General features: G+C 41.5%; 1 long non-coding RNA gene across 1 annotated transcript; it reads left to right on the top strand.

Annotated features, from left to right (window-relative positions):
- Positions 1-4,782: 4,782 nt before the first annotated feature.
- Positions 4,783-14,415, top strand: LOC102138743 (uncharacterized). Its single transcript, XR_006697335.2, has 5 exons — positions 4,783-4,909; positions 5,477-5,500; positions 9,695-9,822; positions 11,004-11,156; positions 13,180-14,415. It is a non-coding gene; the product is annotated as an uncharacterized lncRNA (long non-coding RNA).
- Positions 14,416-17,276: the final 2,861 nt, after the last annotated feature.

Raw genomic sequence — 17,276 nt, forward strand, 5'->3', positions numbered from 1 at the left:
TGTTTGTTATTGTTTACTGTGCCCTGTCCCCAGAGGTGGAGTCTACAGAGACAGGCAGGTTTCCTTGAGCTGCTGTGAGCTCCACCCAGTTTGAGCTTCCCAGCAGCTTTGTTTACCTACTTAAGCCTCTGCAATGGCCGGCGCCCCTCCCCCAGCCTCTCTGCTGCCTTGCCGGTAGATCACAGACTGCTGTGCTAGCAATGAGGGAGGCTCCCTGGGCGTGGGACCCTCCCGGCCAGGTGTGGGATATGATCTCCTGGTGTGCCTGTTTGCTTAAAGTGCAGTATTGGGGTGGGAGTTACCCGATTTTCCAGGTGTTGTGTGTCTCAGTTCCCCTGGCTAGGAAAAGGGATTCCCTTCCCCCTTGCGCTTCCCAGGTGAGGCAATGCCTCACCCTGCTTCAGCTCTTGCTGGTCGGGCTGCAGCAGCTGACCAGCACCGATCGTCCAACACTCCCCAGTGAGATGAACCCAGTACCTCAGTTGAAAATGCAGAAATCACCGGTCTTCTGTGTCGCTCGCGCTGGGAGTTGGAGACTGGAGCTGTTCCTATTCGGCCATCTTGCTCCGCCCCCCCCCCCCCACCGCTCGCTCTAGTTTTATGGGAAGAGCGGAAGAAGCGATTAGTTGTTGTAATGGTAGACAGAACTTCACTTGACGCTTTCTTCTGGTTCCTCCTGAGGCTTCTCAGAGAACAACTTGAAAATCTGGAGCACTGTAGGGAGGGTAGAAGCCAGCAAGACAGAGCTGCCTTGGTCAATAATCTTTAAAATAGTTGTAAAATATCACTGCGATAAATCAGTTGTATTGGTCAGGTTTCTCTAGAGGGACAGAACTAATGGAATAGAGATATATATAAAGGAGAGTTTATTAAGTGTTAACTCACATGATCACAGGGTCCCACAACAGGCTGTCTGCAGGCTGAGGAGCAAGGATAGCCAGTCCGAATTCTAAAACTGAAGAACTTGGTGTCCGATGTACAAGGGCAGGAAGCATCCACCACAGGAGAAAGATGTAGGCTGCGAGTCTAGGCCAGTCTCTCTTTTCAAATTTTTCTACCTTCTTATACTCTAGCTGAGCTGGCAGCTGATTCGATGGTGCCCACCCAGATTAAGAGTGGATCTGCCTTTCCCAGCCCACTGACTGGAATGTTAATCTCTTTTGGCAACACCCTCACAGACACACCCAGGATCAATACTTTGTATCCTTCAATCCCATCAAGTTGGCACAGTATTAACCATCACATTAGTAAAAATAGTAGCCCGGGTCTGTTCACGGTTTTATATATTACTCGCAAAATGCCTTTCTCTCATTGACACAGCAGCCTCAAATAGAAACAAGCAAAAAATAAAAAAAACTTCCTTTGCTGAGCCGAAACATCTTTGTTAGATAGTTTTGTGATAGGCATTCGAACATTGCTTCGGAGGGCTATCAGCCAGGCCACTAGCAAACAAATCCTCAAGCCAACTAGAAAAGTCTCTAAAAGTGGGTAGGCAATAACATTGGGAAAACAAATTGTAAGCGTGGTACTGTCTTCTGGCATCAAGTTATTTATTTGGTCACTGAAATAGTAAACAATTTACTTTCCAACGAGTTGTCTGGTTTAGAAAATTGCATGTAAGAAATTTCTTATTCTGAACATTAAGAAAGCAATAAATAATTTTAAGAAATTATTTTTCCCATTATCCAAAAATACATAACAAATATTTTCTTTAAAAATATTGATTTGTATGGTTACCTTTCCCAAAATATTCATACATCTTGACCTTGCCTTGAATAAATGCATGATATTCTCAAGGGAATATATCTCATTTGACAAAGCCCACCACACTCCTCCAACCATAATGACACATGAATCCTGGACAGATGGCTAGACTCTCTCACAAGCCCCAAAGCTCTATTCAATTCTTGCCTTAATGAAACAATAATTGCTTTAGATTGTAAACTTCCTGATTGCTCTAGTGGAGATGATACTTAGGATGAGAAATCAGATATTTTTCAAGGCATTTGGTCTTTTTATGTAGAACGCTTATTTTAAAATTATATTTAAATATTTTGAAATAATGTTTTCACTTAAGTATTACAACTCCAAGAATAGGACAACAGGTTTTGGAAAACAGACCTGTGCCTTGTAAGCATAGGCACAATGCAAATGTTGATTTGTTCACAGCTGAAAAGAGGAAAAGAGAAGGAACCAAAGAAGGGCAAACCCTTGGTATTAATCAGGACTTTTTAGTACAAAACACAGAAACCTCATATCACACTAATATTTATTATTATAAAGGCATTTATTTGCTCATAACTGAAACACCCAGCAGCACAGCTGGCTTCAAACACAACTGGAATTGGGGGCACAAGGGATGTCACCAGGTTCAGTTTCTCTATCTCAGCTTTTCTTGCTCCATGGTGACTTGATTCCCAGTTCCACTTTGCAGAGCTTAGACAGCTTCCAGGCTCACACTGTTTTTACCACTATCTGTGTGAGTGGAAAATAGTACCTGCCTCTTCCTCGACTGTATTAGCAAAAGTGTCAGTGGATCTTACTGGCTTTCTCTGAGCCAGTCACTGCAGCCTGAGAAATATCACAGATCAGAAAGGACTGCTAAGAGCTAGGAGAGTCCAACCATATGTAGGTCAAAGTTACAGGACAGGGACTTAAGTCCAGAGAAGAAGATCCAGTTCCTGCCCCACTGATAGAGGCACGTGAATTTGGGCAAGTTTCTTCATCTTTCTCAGCTTCATTTCTTCTTGGATAAAAATTCCTTGTTTATAATGTTTAGAGTATTAAATAAAATAAATAAAGCACCTAACAGAATAGTAGACTCTCGATACATTTTAAAGATGATTTAATTTTTATTCTATTTCTTTCCTGGCCTTTGAGTCCAGTCACTGCATAAGCATCAGTGACCACTGTTGCCACTAGGTGGCAATCATGTGATGGAAGGTAATGGCCTTGCTTTCTGGCCAGTGAAAAATTAAGAATTGGCTGAAACCTGACAATTGGCAGTGAGAGGAAAGCGTGGAGGACTGAGAGTCCAATTCCTGCTGCACTGAAACCACGCTGTGTGACCTTGATCAAGGTCTGAATTGACCTATAGCCTGGATTTCCTCAAGTAAAACTTGGAGGCCAATTCAGGCTTCATTTGTCTTTAAAATCTTTTGTATCTGTAAAAAGGGAATCATAGAGTAATAACTGTGACTGTAATCTCAAAAGCCAAAAACTGTTCAACAGTCTTGATTGTTAATATATACAGTTTAAAAATATGATTCTATGAAGCATAATCCATTCATTTATTGCTAAGTTTTAGCTACCCCAGGGATCCAGAAAGAGTTCATGCAATTTTGTAAGGTGACTAATGGGCCCGCAGAGATGCTGTCAAGTTATACACAGCTCAGAAAATCATCCTCTGAGGCATGCAAGTCAGAAAACTCACTATTAAAAAAAGTCACACTGAGCAGCTTCAAAAGTATTTTTCCGCCATGTAATTATGTTTTAATGTCAGGTTCTTAAAATCACTTGGAAAAGAAGCAGCAGCTTAAAAAATTTCAGGTCTGAAATGTGTTAGAAGTATCTGGAGCAGCAGGAGGATGAATCAGGAAGTGACATTTAATTGGGTTTAAGAACAAAAATGATGACTCTCCACTTTTGCATGAATCAAGCCTTTATAACAAAGTTGAAATAAGATGATGTGATAAAAATTAGCATTTATCTAATATAATAGATTGGGGGGATATTGTATTTTCTTAATATGAAATTCTTTAGTATAAGGAAGTTATGTGCTGGTTCCATCTTGATTAGTATAAAAATCCTTGTAAAAGGAGAACCAATTGAAATTCCAGGGGTGTCCACACATTTCTTCCTTCCATGGAGATGTGGAACAGCCTAGTCTAAATACTTGACCTTTATTTCTCAGCATGCTCTTTTTTCAGGATAAAGCCTCCTGAATTCTTAAACCTTGAAGGTAGGGGCGAGGATTTGTTGGTGGGGTGTAGATCAAATGAGTTCAGGTTTTCTTCATCCTTTATAAATCTCAACTTTGCTTTACACAGTGCCTTATCAGAGGGGAGAGGTCATTAAAGTATATATGTGGGATTTTTTTTTATTTTTTATTTTTTTGCTGCTGTAGAGGTATCTGGAAGAATGAGGATTGTTTTGCTTTTACCTCTCTATTTTCCCTTCTCCATTTAAAGGAGGTAGCCAGAACCTTTGCCCTCTGGGTGGTTTGTTATGAGGTCAGAGCAAAAAGCCCAGGTTCCTTTAAGGCTTAAGATGCAGCATGCTGGGCTCTGCCCCCAGTTTCTGATTCAGCAAGTCTGGGATGGAGTTCAAGAATTGGCTTTTTTTGGTTTTTTGTTTTGTTTTGTTTTTTGTTTTTTTGCTTTAAGTTCTGGGATACATGTGCAGAACGTGCAGGTTTGTTACATAGGTATACACACATGCCATGTATGGGTGGTTTGGTGCACCCATCAACCGTCATCTACATTAGCTATTCCTCCTTCTAACTGTAACTATCCTTTTAATACCAACGCTGCAGGCCGGAACCCACGTGCTGAGAACTACTGCATTAAGGTAACTGCTCATCTTGGCCACCTGGAAACCTACCTCCCTTGCCTGAAACCTGAGCTCACTGAGAGGGCTGGCACAAGCGGGAATGGGTCAATGAGTTTGTCCAGGGAACATGGAAGCTTTTGAAATGCGAGGAAGGGACATTCCCCAAGCCCCTTTCTTGGCACTGCCCCCAGTCAGGCTGCACTCAGGTGAGAAGAGGGCTTGAAGGGAAGCAGCTTGGTGCAGAACTGGGAGAGCCAACTGCCTCAGTTGGAGCCTGGGGGTGAAGATTCATAGCACCCTGGACCCACTGAGAGACTTGCTCATTTTCTGGGCACCAAATAATCCTTCCAATTTTTATGTAAACCCAGGAAGGAGGAGAGGAAACAAATAATGAAGACTGAATTTCTTGCAATTCAGTGACATAGGGGATGGCAGTCATATTGAATTTGATCTGAAGAAAATAGATATTTCCTGCTTACCCAACTTTTAGTAAATGCCACACCAGCTACATGAATTTCTGGATTAAAACATACAAACTACATATATTAATATTTGTTGCCTTAATCCAAGTTCTACCCTTGCCATGACTCTGTTCACTTTGCAGGGAGGGGCAGAGCTTATAAACTGAGCTGTGCAAATCTCACCCTGCTCAACCATGTCTTGCTGAGCAGGCACATGGGGGCTGAAACCTAAGCAGGCTGTGAGAAGAGGGTGACATCCGCTAATTTTCTAATGTGCCCACATAACTCCTGCATAATCTGACACCATATGAATATATTACACTTAAGGTATTTTCTCATTGACTTTTACGTGGTTTCTACTTTTCAGTGCTATAACAAATATCCTAATACATTTCTCCTGCACTTCTGGATTTTTTTGAATTAGATACCTGAAATTTTGACTTGATTTTTTTTTTTTCTTACAGAAATTTTGTCAATGGGACATGCATGTGAGTTTAGAAGCAATTCTTTCTTTAATATGCAAAGGCTTCTGGGACTGCTCAGGCCATCAACCAAATGTGTTCATTAGCCCATACAAGATGCTTTCCTCAATTTCTAGATGAGATATACTGTTATGAGAAAATGGAAGAAAAATTACAGGAGAACAAGTGGGGAATTGCTAAGATATGTATATTTGTAGTGAGGAGAGGAGTTGGGGGCTTAGGGGCAGGGGTGAAATGCCTAGCGACTTAAATGACATAAGGCACTGATTTCCTGCGTGTTGAGTAAAGGGGTGTTAGAAGATAGAAAATTGCCAAGGATTAGTTTGTAACTCAAAATTATAGCTCAGTTCAATCCCATTTCCCACTAAGAAAGAGAGGGAAACATCTTTTTTCTCCCTCTTCCTTCCCGTCTCCCACAGGGGCAGCTGTCTCCTCCCTGTTCCAGGACCCAGGGCTCAGGCTGACTTGTGTTAAGCTTCCATCTGGATTAAACAGATTTCGGGAAGATCACGTGGAAACTTAAATGCCATTGCAGCATTGTTTCTATAGGAAATGGGTTTCTCTTTGCAAACAATTATTTGCTTTCGGTACACAACCACTTATCATAAGGAGGGAGCCTGTCTGTGCTTATAAAGCTTAAATTTGAAGGACTCCAGTTATCTTAACTTAAAATTAAAGCACAATTAAAATAGCCTAGTTTGAGAAGAAACCATGTTCTTTAATTTCTAAGAGATGTTCCAATATGTATTTACTGCAATTTCTATGTTGGGTGGTTTGTTGTCCTTTTAAAAGTGAGGCTGGGACACTATAATATGGCCTGTCTTCTTTTTGCCTGTTAAACAAGGCGAGCTAGGGCAGCTTCTCAAAAGGCTCAAGAGGCACAGTCAGTGATCTCAGGCCACCCTGGATGGCAGGAGGCCACAGGAGGGGGCTTGCACCACCAGCTGCAGGGAATTGTTAAATTCCTGACCTAGTTTTTGAAAATACTCAAGGAGAAAGCAGGGACACAAATACTAGCTCTAGCCTTGTTCAATGAGACCACGTTCCTGTTTTCATTTCGCTTTAGCCGCATTTGTTCGAGCAGCAGGTGAAGCGCCTTTCAAAAGACTGTCATCTCCAAGGGAAGTCATCTGTTTTACATTAATTGTCCATTAGTCTCCAAGCCTCCATCCATTAAAGTCCTCAGCCACTCATTACGTATATTGTGCAGGAGTCCTGCTGTCAGCTTTTCAATGCAGAGCTGTTTTTCTGCATCTGACTTAATTGCTCTAAGTGCCTGCTCCTTTGAGAGAGCCTAGAGCATACCAATTAATGCTAACTTTTTTTCCTTGCTAGGTTGAACAGACAAGCCATGGTGAGGCCAGTTCAGCTGCTATTTACTCTAATTTATTAGAGACCTTTCTGCCTTAAGCTCACACAGTGGGTAGTTTCCATCAGTACTGCCCCGTTTGCCTGATGAATCCTGGATATGTTTTGAATGGACTTAATTTTCTATAGTGAAAATGCTCCATAAATTTACAATCTATCCATGTTATTTTGATGAGGGGTTTAAATTCCATTTGCTCCTGATTAGTTTAAACATGTAATTTTTAAATGCATGTGGCATTCTAAACAACAGCTTGGATGAAATTTACTTTGTTGATGGAAAAATTAAGCTTTCATCCTTTCGAATGACAGCTCGAGGGGTGGCCTTACAATAATTTAATTACTGTAGCTTCCTTATTATAGGCGACTCACCTACCTTTAGCTCCATTACCGTTTTCTTTAATAAACACAAATAAATGGAGGAAAAACAAAAAATAAGATAACCAATCTTAGAGTAGCTTTTATAAATTTTTGATAGGCATAGAGGCAAATACAAATATGTGAGACTCAGAGAAACATATTAACCCCTTCAATTCTAAAAAACTAGAAAAATCACAATTTTGTTTTTCTCCTTTTTAAAATTGTACCGTAGTTCCACTTATTAATACTAAGTTCTATATTTTATTAATATTCAAAATATCCAATCAATATAAATTCCTGTCAAGATATGGTAATATATCTATAAATTCAGATTCTGAGTAATGACTTGATAATAATTGAATTTATTACAAGTTTGTAAATCTTTACTACGGTATAATTCCATCCTGTAACTAAGTTTGTTAGCAAATGGCCCTGTTAATATATAGTTAAGTACCTGTATATTGATTTGCTTAATTACATCTAAACAATACCAAAAAATAAAAACCACACAGATGCATCCAGACTGATTTAAATTGCAGGATATCATGAAAATTAAAGACAGACTTCTGTGTCTTATTTCCTGAGGATTGTTGGGAAAATATGCACTTTTGGCATAAGCAAACTACTTAGAACAAAAATAGCAACCATTCTGGGAAACATTTACATTAGGTGAAATCTGTCTCTCAGGCTCTCTGCCTTCCACCCAAGAGCTCCCTGCCCTGGCAGCCTTCCCTCTCCTCTCTATTCTCTCCCCTTCCTCAGCTGGAGGCCAGTCCTGTATCTCATATCACATGGCCCTGGCCAGTAACAAGGCATTATTAGCAAAGACAGCTATTTAGAGGTAGTGTTTTGAACTCTCTGAGGATTATCATTTTCCTCATCTTCACTATCTTCATCCTCATCTTCAATCAACATTTTTGAGAGCAGACTGTGTACAGAGCACAAAGAGCCACTGAAGTTGTTCCCCTCTCCCCAAAATAGTAACTTTTGTCTTCTAGATGAGTGAGCTCCTCTAATAAATTCTACAAGTATTGTTTCTGCATCATGGGCATAGAGAGTGGCCTCCTCCATCTTTACAGAAGGAAATTATCACCCCCAAGTTAGACTAATTTATTCCTAGAAATTTCCTTCAATACCCCCTCATCTGTAGGATATTCATTTAAAAATCCTATCAGCTTTTTTTTCAACAGTTTTCAGGAAGAGAGCTTGGGAAAATACTAAAATATCAGTCTAACAAATTCAAAGACATTATTAGGGCCTTTAAAACCTCATACACATCCCTTTGGCCTCCAGGATAATGCTCCTTAATCCTAATTAGCTTTTACAGCAGGATTAGTGTTTGCCAATGACGATTATAGGTGCCAAATTCACCAAGCCAATAAGCAGCAGAATTGTAGGATCCTGGTGTGACTTTATTTTGACTCTGACTCACCTTTTACATCATGTTTGTCGTTGCTTTATTTGTCCAAGGTAGCAATGCTTCCATATTTCTGTGTTCTGATTTTGACTGTAGTGTTTTGATTGAGAGTCTGGAATGTTGTTCACACAAGGGGAATCTTGCCCCAAAGAATATTACTTCTAAGGTCTTCACTAAGGAGTTTGGTCGTGTACTTGTGCTAATGCCTTTGTATTAAAACCCTTTGTATTAAAACCCTTCTGATTATGGTTGAATCTGTTCCCCACCTCTGACAGATACATGATAGGGTGACCCCTAATGAGTCATGCTCTTAATCCCCTTGCCATGAATGTGGGTGGAAACCATAACTTGCTTTTAACCATAAGATAGGACAAAAGGAAATACCGCTCCTGTAATTATGTTTACGGCAAAGTCGGAGGGACTTTTTTCAGGTATAATTAAGATCCCGAATCAAGTGACTTTTAGTCAAACAAAAGAGCATTTACCCTCAGTGGGCCTGGCCAAATCAGCGAGCCTTTTAAAGAGGGTCTGGGCCTTCCCTGGAGTTTGAGACCTGAAGCAGTAGAGACTCTTGTTTCTGTTGCTGGCTTTGAAGCAGCAAGCTGCCATTAATTCTAGAGTCATAAAGACACGAATTCTGCCAACAACCTGCAGGAGCTTAGAAGCAGATCCTAGCATTTCCATTGCATCCTCCAAATGAGAATGCAATCCACCTTGATTTCAGCCTTGTGAGACCCTGAGAACCCAGTTATAACATGCCCAGATTCCTGACCCCCAAAAACAGTGAGATAACAAATGGGTATGGTTTTCAGGCCATCAAATGTGTGATCCTTTATTATGCAGCAGTAGGAAACTAATGCACCACTCTTGCAATAAAGATACTTTGTTTTATTATCCAGTATCCCATATGTCATTTCTAGATAAGTAGATCATTATCCATGAACTCCACACAAGGGCTTCTTATACTTTGTTGTTAGAAAACTTACCCAAGTCACATCTCAGGCTCTAGAGATGACTTACCATCTAACCCTTTTGTTTCCTATCAACTTTGCTGTTAGATAACCTAGAAGATTTGGTGCCCAGCATGAAGAATAGTTCCTTTCAAGTACCTGTGTGTCTGGAATTTATTCCTTCCAGTGGGTTCTTGGTCTTGCTGACTTCAGGAATGAAGCCGTGGACCCTCACGGTGAGTGTTACAGTTCTTAAAGATGGTGTGTCCAGAGTTTACTCCTTCAGATGTTCAGATGTGTCCAGAGTTTCTTCCTTCCAGTGGGTTCCTGGCCTCACTGACTTCAGGAGTGAAGCCGCAGACCTTTGCAGTGAGTGTTTCAATACAGTGACTGTTAAAATACAGCTCTCAAAGGTAGTGCAGACCCAGTGAGCAGCAGCAAGATTTATTAGGAAGAGCAAAAGAACAAAGCCTCCACAGCGTGGAAGGGGAGGGGAGTGGGTTGCCACTGTTCGCTCAGGTGGCCAGCTTTTATTCCCTTATTTGGCCCCACCCACATCCTGCTGATTGGTCCATTTTACAGAGCACTGATTGGTGCATTTTTCAGGGTGCTGACTGGTCCATTTTACAGAGTGCTGACTGGTGCGTTTACAATCCTTTAGCTAGAAACAGAGTGCTGATTGGTGCATTTTTACAGAGCACTGATTGGTGCGTTTACAATCCTTTAGCTAGACACAGAGTGCTGATTGATGCGTTTTTGCAGAGTGCTGATTGGTGCATTTACAATCCTTTAGCTAGACACAGAGTGCAGATTGGTGCATTTACAATCCTCTAGCTAGACAGAAAAGTTCTCCAAGTTCCCACTGGACCCAGGAAGTCCAGCTGGCTTTACCTCTCACTTGGACACATCTGTCATTTTGCTACATTTACATCATTAACATTTTGGTCTCAGGGTTTCTTTACATCACAAATAATTGAGGACCCAAAGAAACTGTGTTTATTTGAGTAATGCTTATCATCTACTATATTAGAAATTAAAATGGGGCAATTTTAAATCACGAGAATGCACAGGCACACATTCCGTTAGCAGTCAATAACATCATCACTCAGCATGGGAAAACCCATGGGTTGCCTGTGAAAGAGTGAAAGAAAAACACGAGATAACATCACAGTACTATTACAAATTGACCTTGCAGATCTGAAAGGGTCTTGGAAACCCCTAGAAATCACACTTTGAGACCACATCTTGAAAACCATTACTTTATGTTTTTAGTATTTTTTTGTTTTATGTTCATTAAATTGTATTATGCCAACTCACATAAGTTTATGAAATATACGAGGTAAACTTTTCTAAAAAAATGAAAAAAGCAAAATACTAGCTATATAATTTTGCTGTTTATTCCCCACCTGCCCCACAGATATGTGCTCACCCTTCTCTGCTCAGCTGTGTGCCTGGGAGGCTGACCTCTACAGACTACATCACCAGGCTTCCGCCCTCTGGCTTCCACATGGATTTGGCCAATGGGCAGCACCAGTGGGAAAGGGGAGGACAGGAGGAGAGACAGGCTGAGGTCACGTATCTATCCCCTTCTTCCCTACCCCATGACAGTTCTGACAGGCAGCCCTTCCATTTCTCCAGCTCTCAGCTGAGCTCCAGTAACAAGCTTCCTTCTCTTTCCCCTTTAGGGTTGGGGTGGCAATAGCTTTAAGCTGCTGTGATTCCCTGGGTGTCTCACTATATCTTGTTGGCTTCCCTAATCCTGCCTACTTTAATCATTTTTTTAAATTTCAAACTCTCCTGATGCTTCCATTTGTATCCCGAGGAATCCTGGCTAATGGAACAAGCTTGGACACATTCCTTCATTTCACAGGTCCTCAGTTTATTTAGCTGTAAAATGAAGGGCCTAAGCAGCCTTTCCCAAAGTAGATTCTGCACATCAGTCTCACCATATTCCATTTTGTATTCTGTGGTCAAATATGTTTGAGAAACACTGAATATAATGTCCCCTTTTGGAGAGCCACAGTTTGTGGCACCGTATCAACAACTCTGAGAGGTCCTGAAGTAGATATGCCTGTTTTACCCTGTTTAGGTCAACATTTCCCTAATATAGTTAACAATGGAACCACTGGTTTTTTCTTGTTTGCTTTTGCAGGAAACCCTAATAACATCGAGAAAACACCAGATCAAGTCATCTCCAGGTGGGCCATGTATGGCATTGTCTTATTCTATGGAAAGCTATTCATTACATATTTTTGAATATTTTCTGGTGGCCCCTCAATACTGAAATCTAAAATTTTCCACCCATGTGATTGAGCTTGCTCTAGGCACAATAATGGAATTCTATTTCTGTGACCTCGGTACAATGTTGAGCTTCTCTTCTGACCATGACTTTGTCGTGGTAAAGAAGTATCCCTCTAATTAAAATCAGGATTGAAAATAGAATTCCAGGAATAGCTGAATACACAATACACATTTACATAGAGCACAATTGCATCCAAGCCCCGTGGAGTATGGTGGTGCAAAGTAAGGTGTGAATCCCACTGAAACTTTCTGAAAGTGTGTGGTTGTCATGAACAACACTGACAAATCTGAGGCCCTCCTTGCTTCCTGTTACAATAATTAACTACCTTTTCTTCTTTTTCTTTTGGAGACAGATTGGAGTGCAATGTCACCATCTCAGCTCACTGTAGCTTTGACCTCCCAGGCTCAAGAGATCCTCTCTCCTCAGCCTTCCAAGTAGCTGGGACTGCAGGCACATACCACATGCCCAGAAAATTTTTTTCTCATGAGGGCTGATGAGTAGAGCCTGGGTCTCTCACTATATTGCCTGGGCTGGTCTTGAACTCCTGGGCTCAAACAATCCTCCTGCCTTGGCCTCCTAAAATGCTGGGATTATAGGCATGAACCACTGTGCCCAGCCAGTAACTACTATTTTGATCAGATCATTTCTAGAGAAACCAATATGTATCCCCTCCTGATTTTCTGTTGTCAAAGCCCCAGGATCACGCACTCATCCCTTTCCAATGTGGCACAAAGCAGGGGGCTTACCCCACTTCCAGGGCTGAATCCTGGCTGAACTAAGCCCATTTGTATGGCCCCATTATCTTTCCAATAATAGGTTTAGGGGTGGGCTTGTGACTCACTTCTAGCCCGTGGGACATGCAAGAGCGGTGGATTGCTGGGAGTTTAGAGGGAGAGTTTTGTTTGTTTCTGAAAATACAAACACTAGAAACCATGCTCCCTTTTTGGCACCCAATGTTATTTTGTTTCTAGATGTGTTACTTAGGAATGTGGCAGCTGTCTTGCCTCCACAGGGAGGACAGCATCAAAATAGAACTGATGCTGAGGACAGCAGAGGAGAGGACGAGACAAACCTCAGTGGATGGCATCATGGGGCCTCTGATTGTTCCTGTATCCATTCCATGTGGTTTAAGCCAGTTGAGGCAGCATTTTCGGTCTTGAAGCCCAACTCCTTCTAAATGATAGGTGTACCTTTTAATGGAACTATTCGCAGCCTTGAATTCTTCCCAGTTACACCCTGTGAGTGTCCAGGAAGCAGCAGAAAATTCAATACTACATTTCTTCATTCACAGGCCTCCCTCTTCCTGTGCCCCTGGCATACAGTGACAGTGCTGCCCTGCAGGATGGCATATCAGAGAGCTCAGGATGGATGCAGTCAGGGACGACAGCCCATGTCCAAGAAGGCTGCCTGCTGAACGTTTGCCCAGCAGAAGATTTTAGAAAGAAAGGAAACATCTTAGTGATTTTCTTGCCTCCAGAAGAGTCCCTGATCCAATCTTTCCTTGGTACAAACTTTTAGTTATTGTGTTTACATATACATTTTATATATGCATGGTCATTATTTTATCTGTTTTATTTGGGGACTTTATCTTGATGTGAGTCCTCATACCTAACACATTGCAATATAAATTATGTAATTATGTGCCTTTTTTTTTTTTTTTTTTTTTTTGAGATGGAGTCTCGTTCTGTCACCCATGCAGGAGTGCAGTGGTGTGATCTCGGCTCACTGCAACCTCCACCTCCTGGGTTCAAGTGATTCTCCTGCTTCAGCCTCCCAAGTAGCTGGGACTATGGGCACCTGCCACCATGCCTGGCTAATTTTTGTTTTTTGTTTTGTTTTGTTTTGTTTTGTTTTAGTAGAGACAGGGCTTCACCATGTTGGCCAGGCTGCTCTCAAACTCCTGACATCAGGTGATCCACCCACCTCAGCCTCACAAAGTCCTGGATTACAGGCATGAGCCACTGCACCTGGCCTGTGCTTTCAATGAGTACTTTCTCACTGACTAATACCCCTAGCTTTTGTATTATAAGAAAAAAGAGGCATGAAAGAGAATGAATCCCTGGCCCCAGTATCAGTCAGGATTTAATCAGAAACCAGAAATGGTGCTAGGTTTTTGATGAGTTGGAGAGAGTTGAAAGAGGAATTGAGGCTTGCACAACCATTAGAAGGGCTGGGTAAGGAAAGATCAGAAGGTTGCTTTAAGGGCAACCAAAGTACAGAGCTCTCAAGAGAAACTGGGGCTCCTGTTGTGATCAAGTTGCCCATAGCAGGTGCTTCTCAGGAGGACTCTGAGAAGCTGAGGCTCTGAGTAACCGCCTGTAGCTGGCACTATAGAAAAATAGCTTCTCCTTTTCTGCCTCAGACATTTCACGGGGGTGCCTCTCACTGGACAAATGTAACCTGGAGGCATATAGGAAAAGAACTGGTGATGAGGTTTCTGGTTTTCCTCCAAGACAGAGAAGAATGGAGGGCTGGGGGGCATAAGTCACAATGAAGTTGAGCTATCAACAGACCACCCAGAAACCCAACCTCCCATATATTAATGAAAAATTAAAAAAACAAAGAGCAATTGATAAACAAGTGTATTTAAGTTATACCAATGGCAAGATTGCTCTGTCAAAAAGCATTTGATAATCAGTTAATTGGTGAGTGTCTGCTATGCAGAATTAGAGGCAGTTTTTGTTTTGTTTTCTTTTGTTTTAGATTATTTCTTGCTCAAAACTCACTTAGGTTCCTGGGCTGTAATACGTGAGCCAGGTAGAGCAGCTTTGATCTCACTGGCGGTTTGTTTAGAAGCCTGAGATCTGGAATAGCTTTCTAAAATCTTCAGTTCTAAAAACCAATACAGTTTAATAAAAATCTCTACATTTGTTTGCAATAGTCTCAAGTACATAGTAAAATGACAGAAATGATTTCAGCCAAGAAATTAGCCATTTTCTTCCTCTTGATTTAAGACAGAGAATTAGCTTTGGAGGAAAGTGGCAATATTTCTAAATTTACACACAAATTCACACCGACAGTATGCTCCTAATAGTCGCCAGATTTGGAGCTAACCTGGTTTTCTGAGATTGATCTGGGATGGAGGGAGAAACAACAGCTAACTGACCAGAAGCTAAATGCCACAAGGCAAAACCTTTTTGTTAGAAGCTGAAGATTATCACATTTCCAGGGGAGGCTGGATGCTTTGGTTAAGAGAGACCCAGTTATGAACCCAGGCTTCTAAAGACCTCCAGCGAGAACCCTGCAAGTCTCCTCAGGGCAGGGGTTCTGGGAGTTTCTAGGTTCTTGCAATTCCTGCAGCAAACACATCAACACACAAAAAAAAGCACTGGGAATTCAGAGTCCCAGAGAAGCACATTTGGGTACATCCCTCAAGGTTAAGATTTGCTGGAAACTTTGATAAGATATTTGGATGTGGAGAAGACCGGGGAAGTGTTAAGTAAAGGAATATGAGGTTGGGAGCAATTATTCATTCTTTTCCCTATCCCTCTCACCCATTAGCATCAATAATTGAAAAAGGACCATCCATGTGTGTATGGGGAAGGCAGTAGGCTTAGAGGCTGCTAATGGCAATTTTGTAAATGAGGGCAAAAATGGGGCTCTGCAGGCAAAAAGCTTGACTGGGTAGAGCCACTTCAAAGCTGAGGCTTCAACCATCACAGCCTGCCATCTGCAGCATGTGACTCACTGCATCTTCAAGCAAGACTCTGCTCAAATAAGTACCTTCCACTTTGGTTCTATGTTGCTGCCACCAGTGTAACTACTCTGCTGCCTTTCTTAGGGGTGGGGACAAGCTACCTCCTTGAGTTTGAGGCTTGAGCCTACCTTTGTACCTGTGGTCCTTAAGAGGTGCTGTCCTTCTCATTTAGCTCATACAAAGTGACTCAGGCATCCTACAGCATCCCTGTACAGGTATCTGGCCCAGTCCACACAGCTAATTGCACCCATTGTCCTCAAAGTCCATCTGTTTACTTTAGCATGTTGGTGCTCATGCTCAATGTGCAAGGTAATACAGATTGATATGTATTCTTTGGGATTTTTAGTTAAGTGGTTTCTGCTTGTGACATTCTTTACTTTCTTTTTTTTTTTTTTTTTTGAGATGGAGTCTCTGTCGCCAGGCTGGAGTGCAGTGACATGATCTCAGCTAGGCTCACTGCAACCTCTGCCTCCCGGGTTCAAGCAATTCTCCTGCCTCAGTCTCCCAAGTAGCTGGGATTACAGGCACATGCCACCATGCCCAGCTAGTATTTTGTATTTTTTTTTTTTTTAGTAGAGACAGGGTTTCACCATGTTGATCAGGCTAGTCTCGAACTCCTGACTTTGTGATCCACCCGCCTCGGCCTCACAAAGTGTTGGGATTACAGGCGTGAGCCACCACGCCTGACCTGCTTGTGACATCATTTTCTGTCTTTTAAATAGAAATAGAAGTATACAAAAGCATATACCTCAGTGTTTCAGGGAGAAAAGTGTGTTAGGTAAATAGACTACCTGTAAGAAAGACTTAGTATAATGACAAGCATGACTGCTTGGTATATTCAGAATTTTGATGTGTGATAAATCATGTGTGTCATTCTTTGAAATATAAACCTTAGAGCTTCTTATGTTAAAAGAAGCCATCCTAACCAAATAATACTGTAGGCTTTCAGTGTACCTATAAACATGTTCATCTGGTGGAAATTAAGAGATATGCCAAAAAACAGATTTGCATTTGAGCAAAAGAATAGCAATACATTAACTGCTATATTATAGAGTTTGTAAACATTGCTATAGTGATTATCAATGCTTCATGTTGCCATTATTGGCTTCACTATTAAAGATATTGCTGTGAAAATGAAAATTCATAAATATGAATGTGTTATATTTTATTTTCTATTTTCACATCTAGCAATTGGTACATGTTGTGTGCCCTGCAGAGCTATTAAGTCCTGGGGTTATTGATTAAGGCCCCAAATGAGTGGCAAATCTTAGAGCATAAAGGTTGTTTCGACCAGGTGCAGTAGCTCACGCCTGTAATCCCAGCACTTTGGGAGGCTGAGGCGGGCGGATCACCTAAGGTCTGGAGTTCAAGACCAGCCTGACCAACATGGAGAAACCCCATCTCTACTAAAAATACAAAATTAGCCAGGCGTGGTGGTGCATGTCTCTAATCCCAGCTACTTAGGAGGCTGAGGCGGGAGAATTGCTTGAACTGGGGAGGCAGAGGTTGCAGCGAGCCAAGATCGCACCATTGCACACCTGCCTGGGCAAAAGAATGAAATTCCATCTCAAATAAAAACAAAAAGCTGATTGTTTCGTGAACATGGGACACTCTTGTAACTCTATCCCACTCATTCAAATACAGGCCATCACCCATGAAAATAAAAAGAAAATAAAAGGTGAATAGCACAG

Source organism: Macaca fascicularis, chromosome 4 (genome assembly GCF_037993035.2).
Source record: "Macaca fascicularis isolate 582-1 chromosome 4, T2T-MFA8v1.1".
Lineage (NCBI taxonomy): Eukaryota > Metazoa > Chordata > Mammalia > Primates > Cercopithecidae > Macaca > Macaca fascicularis.